This window comes from Triticum dicoccoides, chromosome 3B (genome assembly GCF_002162155.2).
Source record: "Triticum dicoccoides isolate Atlit2015 ecotype Zavitan chromosome 3B, WEW_v2.0, whole genome shotgun sequence".
Classification (NCBI taxonomy): Eukaryota; Viridiplantae; Streptophyta; class Magnoliopsida; order Poales; family Poaceae; genus Triticum; species Triticum dicoccoides.
This window is the reverse complement of record NC_041385.1, coordinates 853843935-853852691: the sequence shown is the minus strand read 5'-3', so window position 1 is coordinate 853852691 and position 8757 is coordinate 853843935.

Sequence of the window (8757 nt, the reverse complement as noted above, 5' to 3'; positions counted from 1 at the left end):
CAGTACCTGTCAATTCATTACTTAATGTAGATATGTCAGATGGACTGATCAAGGTCTACTTTTTAGCAACCAGACTAATTATGCCAACTCGAAGGATATTGTAAGATGCAGAAAGTTCAAGCTCATCAAAATATTGGTATGAATCCCATCAAACAAACATACACTATAATACTTATTGACAAATAATAGTAGAGCAGGAAGTGGACGTTAATGATCTACTTATCAGAAATGCCTATCATAATCAGAATGCTAAGCATATTTCTTATTATATACATATACATGTGCGTTTTGTAGATAAACATAACCTGGTTGAGTGGTCATTCACGTAATAATTAGGACATGAAGAAATTTATGTTAATACTAAAAAATTAAGACAAAATATTATTGCATTAATATGTACCTTCTGTAATTGTACTGATGCGAGTAGTTGTGTGCATGCTTCCATTGGTAAAAGTACAAGTTTGACTCCCAGATTGTGCATTATCACTGACTACATGATTTTTCCTTCTCCGTTTGTAGTCACGGTTTCTTTGCAGGTAGGCAGCACGCTGTTAGAGTCATCTTCAAGTATCTTTCCCGATCATGATAACGCTTACGCTCAGAAGCATCTGTTCGTAGAGTTGCGTGTCGACTCGAAGGAGTATTTGATTTTATGGACATGCCAGATGGATTGATTGATCATTTTGTCCCAGTAATTGGCTGATCCACTGGACCAAGTATTTTTTGTGCTGGAATGTATAGAATATTTCAAACAACCCGTGAGCAATCTTTTAACACACAAAGCATAGTTTTTTTATTTATGTAACAGCATATAAGAAGCTGTAATCTTGTTTCAAGATTCTGGTGACCAGAAATATTAATGATGTACCTTGTTTCCCTTTTGATAAATTATGTGAGTCAACCACATTTGTAATATCTTGAAAAGGAGCCCGTCCTGGCATTCCAATGGATCTTGTTGTATGGTTACTTGAACAGCCATTCACTTGCTTCCTAGATAACTGTCTGCACTTGGTTCTGCTAAGGCGCTGAGCAACAACATTGTAGACATCATTAGCATAAGCATAGGAAGATAATGCAACAGTAAAGCCACGCGAAGCTTAAGTCACCTCAAACTCCTTGTAACAAACCATTTTTTTGGCATATTAATTGATACATATATTCTAACAATAGACTGTATTGACGTTTTGTCAGTACACATGGTACAGTGTAACATACAACATCGTTCTCCATTAAAAAATCATTTTAAATGTTAAAATCGTTAAAATCAATGAAAATGAGTTTTTAAATGGTTATAAAACTTCTATGGAAGGAGAAATAAAAAAAAAACCTTTGTGGACATAAACTCAAACATGTGGTGGTCAGAGTATGCTGTGATAAATTTCTTGATTTCTATAATGAAATACAAAATCTGGGTTTGGATTTATGGCATCTGATATGCAGAGATAGAAAATGTACAGATAATTAAACAAATTAGCACCACTTCCATAGATTCTCAAATTGTATCTTACCTCTTCAACATGTAAGCTATGAGTGCGTGAGGTTGAGGATGCTTTTTTAACAGCGGCCGGGCTGCACTGATATGTCATCCCGTTGCTAGCACTTGCAGCACCGATGGTCTCCGGGGCGGATTGGCCCGAGGCACGTACAGCCGGAGATTCCAGGAAGTGGTGGCGGTGAGCACGTGGAACAGTAGCAAGGGCAGTGAGCGCCTGAGGGAGAAACTACTTGGGTGGACCGAGTTTGAGAGATTGGAGTTGAAATTGGACGGAAGAGCAACTGAGCGCTCGCCGCAGCCGGCGGCGCAGGGCAGAGCTGTTTTTAGAGGACTTGTGGTGGCGCGAGTACGGGGCTGGGGTGACAGCAGGGGGAACGGTGAAACCACGAAACACACAGAGTGCTTTGATGAGAAGAGAATGGTGCCGGATTTTTTTACTGGTATTTTATCTTGGTGGGGACGCTCCAGGTGCTTCCAGAATACCCAGGAGCGCGCGGTGAAAGCGCCCAAGCGCGCGGGCAGACTGCGAATCCCAGATATCCTAGCCGTTGGTTTCGGTTCAATAAAGATCTGACCATAGATCTTCAACACAGACAGCTGAATCAACGGTTCATGTTTGGTTTAGGGTGCTGGGAGGAGAGAGAAGGGGACCAAATTCAAAATTGGTACACTATAGAGTAGTATAGATTATCATGTTGCATCCTTGTTTGAGGTGTTTGCTTGATGTTTGGTTGCATTTAGCATCAAGGTCATGTTTAACTTGTTTTGCTCATATATTCTTAGCCGTAGCTTCAAATCTAATGAACTTTATATGTAACTTGACTAGAATTTCGTGTAGATCATCTTGGTGCATCTTAACTTGCTGTTTAACAACTTGAACATAAGGTTTATTCAGATCTGTACCAATTTCGAAATTTGTATGTGAGGACTTACCGGAATTGTTATATGTTATTTCCGGCCTCATTTAAACTTGCATTGATGTGTTGCTCTTGTTTGCATCATCTCTTGCCATGAGTAGCTCCATGTAGCTTTGTCATGCATCATGCTTGGTTGTGTATCTTGTCATGTATATGTGTGGTGTGTTTACCATGTTGTGTGCTTCTTCTCGATAGTTCCCGTTTCGTTGCGATCGTGAGGATTCGTTCGTCTACGATTGGTTCGTCTTCATGGCTTCATCTTCTTCATCGACTCGTTCTTCTTCCTAGCGGGATTTCAGGCAAGATGACCGCTACCCTGGATCTCACTACTATCATTGCTATGCTAGTTGCTTCGTTCTATCGCTTTGCTGCGCTACCTATCAATTGCTCCTCAAGCCTCCCAACTTGCCATGTCAGCCTCTAACCTTTTTCACCCTTCCTAGCAAACCATTGCTTGGCTATGTTACCGCTTTGCTCAGCCCTCTTATAGCGTTGCTAGTTGCAGGTGAAGTTGAAGATTGCTCCATGGTGGACAGGATTATGTTGGGATATTACAATATCTCTTATTTAATTAATGCATCTATATACTTGGTAAAGGATGGAAGACTAGGCCTTATGCCTGGTGTTTTGTTCCACTCTTGCCGCCCTAGTTTTTGTCATATCGGTATTATGTTCCCGGATTTTGCGTCCCTAACGCGGTTGGGTGATTTATGGGACCCCCTTGACAGTTCACTTTGAATAAAACTCCTCCAGCAAGGACCAACCTTGGTTTTACCATTTGCCTCACCACCACCTACTTTTCCCTTGGGAGTCGCTCTCTCGAGGGTCATCTTTATTTTAGCCCCCCCCGGGCCAGTGCTTGTCTAAGTGTTGGTCCGAACCGAGCAGTCTGCGGGGCCACCTCGGGGAAACTTGAAGTCTGGTTTTACTCGTAGCTTGACTTATCCGGTGTTGCCCTGAGAACGAGATATGTGCAGCTCCTATCGGGATTGTCGGCGCATCGGGCGGCTTTCCTGGTCTTGTTTTACCATTGTCGAAATGTCTTGTAACCGGGATTCCGAGTCTGACCGGATCTTCCTAGGAGAAGGAATATCCTTCGTTGATCGCGAGAGCTTATCATGGGCTAAGTTGGGACACCCCTGCAGGGTATAAACTTTCGAAAGCCATGCCCGCGGTTATGTGGCAGATGGGAATTTGTTAATATCCGGTTGTAGATAACTTGACACCAGATCTGAATTAAAACGCATCAACCGCGTGTGTAGCCGTGATGGTCTCTTTTCGGCGGAGTCCGAGAAGTGAACACGGTTTTGGGTTATGTTTGACGTAAGTAGGAGTTCAGGATCACTTCTTGATCATTGCTAGCTTCACGACCGTTTCATTTGCTCTCTTCTCGCTCTTATTTGCGTATGTTAGCCACCATATATGCTTAGTCGCTGCTGCAACCTCACCACTTTACCCCTTCCTTTCCTATTAAGCTTTGCTAGTCTTGATACCCATGGTAATGGGATTCCTGAGTCCTCGTGGCTCACAGATTACTACAACAACAGGTGCAGGTGCAGGTTATGCGATGATCATGACGTGAGAGCGATGTTTGCTTGTTTTTAGAGTTCTTCTTTTGCTTCTTCTTCGATTAGGGGATAGGTTCCAGGTCGGCAGCCTGGGCTAGCAGGGTGGATGTCGTTTGAGTTTCTGTTTGTGTTTCATCCGTAATCGGATGATGCTATAATGTATTGTGATGTTGTATTCGTGTGGCATTGTATGCCTCTTGTATGTATCCCCATCTATTATGTAATGTTGATGTAATGATATCCACCTTGCAAAAGCGTTTCAATATGCGGTTCTATCCTTGGTGGGACCTTCGAGTCTCTTTAGGATAGTATCGCATATTGGGCGTGACACACAGCCCCCGTGTGCCCCCCCCCCCTCATGCCACACACGGTATGTGGGCAAATGCCTATTATGCCACACATGTGGTGGATATCGGCGTCCTAATAAAAAATCATTAAAACCCGTAGAATCTGGTTAGAATGAACCGTTGAAACTTGGATGAAAACTATAGGAAAAAAAAACACTCCACTACTAGGCAATTGTGCGACAAGGTTTTGGACTTCGAAATGTTTGCCCAGCTATGGTCACTATTGACATGAATAGTGTTGCATGAGGTTCACCTTCCTGGATAAGGCGATAAGAACGCAGCTGTTTGCCTCTATTTTTCTGAGCATAAATTTGCAATTGAAGCTTATAATTAGTCTGGGTTCAAGGCAAAGAAATACATGAGGATGATCCAGCCTACAAAAGGTAAAGCGGCCTGTTAGATGAAAACTGCCAAATTTAAATTCAGTATCAGAAGTATGGTCTCCCTTTCAAATCATTTTTGCACCAGGTTTTTTTCCAGAGAATTCAATATAAAAGACACTTCATAGTGAATGAAGGTGAGAATTGAGCAAAAAAAACCGTGTCAAAATTTTAACCAAATCTAACCCTTTTAAAGAATGCCACCCACATGGCGTTAAACTTGGTTATCTCAACGCCATTTATTTTGGTGGTGAGAACAAAATAACATTTCCGCAGACAAAATGAAAGTTCATGGTCAATTCCCTGCTCTTTAGCTTTGAGCTTTTTAACCTCAGCGTTGCATCTATTGTCGTCGGACATTGAATACATGGCATTGAGAAAAACTTGACATTTCCATAGACAAAATGAGAGTTCACAGTCAACAACATGGTATTCGGCATTAAGATTTGTAACCTCAACGCCACCTCAATTACCGTTGAGCATTTCAAGCAAAAACTAGTTTGCTGGCTATTATGAATTGTCCAATCACAAACTAACTAGCTTTCATGCATTATTTGATCACAAGTTCGCTGGCTAGCCAGCCTACGAAATGCAAAGCTAAGCAAAACGGTCAGTGCCAACGGGTTGGCGTTGAGGTCAAAAAGCTCAGCTTCAATCACCTTGTCATTGGTTGATGCTTTGCCGGCAAAAAATGCTATGTTTTTCTCAATGTCGGGAAACATGGCTAGTCTAGTCATTTCAACACTGGACTTATTGGCACTGAGCAAAAGTCTTAGTTTTGGTTAAATTTACATACAAGGGCATCTTCTCTTTATTTGCCAGGAGGACATGTGTTATTTTGTGGAAGATTCGATATTCTCACAAAATGAAGTCAGTGAATCAATTCAATTTTTACTCAGTCCTTGAATATATTGAAATCCAAGGTGGGAGATGAACATGTTTACTAATGCTGCAGGTAATTTCCATAGCAGGTTAGTGCTGATGTATAGGTGAGGCGGTGCCAATTAAAGCGATCCCACGAAATGAAAAAAAAAGGTGGAATGAACCAGCAACATTTGCTCCGATGATTTTTCTTCTTGATTCGGTGACAATAAGATAGCGGTTGCAGCAGTGAATTTTCCCTTCTTTTTTGTGCCATAGTCTCGGGGACTTTGAAATCACCGCCCATCTATGGTCACTGTGAAGTGAACATTTGTGGATGTGGTGGACCACTCCGAATGTTGTCATGGGAAGGTAAATCTTGTCTCTTTTGAGCATATTCTTGCAACTGAGACTTGTAAGTTACTTGTGTTTCTGCATGCAGTAGACAAAATAGTGCACCAATCTCACTCACGTTGTTAGTGCCACTCTACATTAGAGGACAATAAGAAAATTGGTAGTCTTTTTCCCTTTAATCGACATCAATGGATAATTTATTGTAAAACATATACAAATAAAAATAAAAGGAAAGGGATTTTTTACCATGCATGACATGTGTAGCTCCATAAAGGGTCCAACTTTACTTCCTGTTTGGATTAGGTCTTTATCATGATGATAATTTATGTTGGCAGGGTTGAATTGTGGTCCGCCTTATTTGGACTCCTTAACAAACAACTAGTTTGGTGAAGGCATGCAAGGACTACCAGTTTCTTATGTCTCGGTTTGAATCGGCACATGGTGGACATTGTTGCTTGAACGGAGGAGTAAATAGAGTTCCAATAAAACATATTACAAACACATCATATTGTCATGGACACTACTAGGAAAAGGCATGCTAGTGACGCACCAGTTTTGCCTTCTAATGGCGCACTACTGGTGCGCCACTAGCATCACGCCATTAGAATTAAATTCTAATGGTGCACCACTGGTGCGCCATTAGTATCTGGTGTTCTAATGGCGCACCACATAGTGCGCCATTAGTATTGCCCACAGTGCGCCACTAGTATCTGCTATACTAATGGCGCACCACATGATAGTGCGCCATTAGTAACAAATTTTTTTTCGTTTTTTCTTAATCTCAGGTCACTATTTCACATATGAGATATCCAATACATATATATACAACAAGCATCCATATAACAATCATATCCAACACACAAGTTTCATCATATATACATACATAGCCAACACATAGTTCCATCGTTACATATTACAAAAGTTTCACATTGTTCATCCAACACCGTTATCCATCAATTCACAAAAGTTCCACATTGATACAAAATAAAAACACAAATGGAAAAGAAGCACTCCATCCATGCAAGCTTCCGTGAATTAAATCAAATCTGCAAAATGATAAACAAGAAGTTAAAAGAAGAAGAAGAAGAAGAAGAAGAAGAAGAAGAAGAAGAAGAAGAAGAAGAATACTAGAAGAAGAATAAGAAGAATAAGAAGAAGACTATAAGCTTATTATGTAAACTTGATCATTTTGTGCTAACATAAGTTATTTTGGAGCTAACCTATAGGAAACTAAGCATATAAACTCTCTAAGTTAGCATATTAGAGCCAACTTAGGAAAAATGAAGCTAACCTATGTCATTTTGGAAAAGAAGAAGAATAAGAAGAAGGCTATAAGCTTATTATGTAAACTTGATCATTTTGTGCTAACATAAGTTATTTTGGAGCTAACCTATAGGAAACTAAGCATATAAGCTCTAAGTTAGCATATTAGAGCCAACTTAGGTAAAATGAAGCTAACCTATAGGAAACTAAGCATATTAGAGATAACATAGGTAACTAAGTATATATATATATATATCATTTTAGAGATCTGACATACCTGACATAGTTCAGTTCTCATTGTTCTTCTCCTTCTCCTTCCTCAACCTGATGCGCCAAGAGCGGCGAGGCGGTGGAGGTAGCGGGATGTAGTCTTCTACCACAATTGGCGTGGTCATGTCGCCCAGCTGTGGGATCGCCGGCGCCACCATCGGTGCGTGGTCATTGTCAGGCACCACCACCATTGCGAGGCCACCTTCAGGCAGGACGGGCACGACCATCGCTAGGTCATCCTCATCCACCACCATCTCTTGCCCATGGTCAGCCACCACCATCTCTTGCCCATGGTCAGCCACCACCATCTCTTGCCCTTGGTCAGCCACCACCAGCGCTAGGTCATCCTCAGCCTGATACCCATCGTCATCCTGCAGCTCCTCATCCCCACTCTGCTCCTCTTCTCCCCCACTCCAGTCCAGATCATCCTTCTTGTTGTCAGAATCGCTGCTGCCAGAATCGTTGCTGCTTTCGCTAAAGCCAGAATCGATGTTGCTTTTGCTACAACCATAATCGCTGCTGCTTTTGCTACAGCCATAATCGCTGCTGCTTTGGTCGTAACCAGTGTCGCTGCTGCTGCTCCCATTGCCTGTCCAAATGCAACAATGACCGTTAACAATCGATGTGAGACAAAGCCAAATGTAGAGGAATAATAAGAGGCAGAACGTACTGGCATCATCATCGTCAGCGTAGCGCATGCGACACATAGTCGCGTTGAACACCTTCACGGTGAGCATGGTGGCGTCGTCGTCGTACCTAAAGAGAAGGAAGTACCCCAGCCGCATGTCGTAGGCACGGTAGAACTTCTCCCACCCACGATACAAGTACATGTGGCCCTCCTTGATCACCAACTCCACATCCCACAGCCTGCGAAACCCGCTGCCGGCCTTTCGCAGCTTCACATTATTTGGCGGATCTTCACCCAGCATGTTCATAAAACTGTCAGGCAGCCTCTGCAGTTTGGGACAATGAGTGATGTAGCAAACAACAGATATCATAATGAGATGGGTGAAGGGAAGATCTCTCATTTTATATACCTGCGTCATGAATGATACTGAAGTCCCAAGTATGATACTGAAGAACTTGGAAGCATCCAACTCGTACTGAAGTCCCCAATTTTTGTTTTTATGCATTTTAAAAGCTGTTTGATATTTATTTGTGTTTAAATATGTTCAAACTTGTTTAAATCATAACAGTAATATTTTTTTGTAAAAACAATAATATTTTTTTAAAAAATATGTTCAAATTTGTTATTTGAAAATATTTATGAATATGAAAAAATATTCATATGGGGGGAGGGTG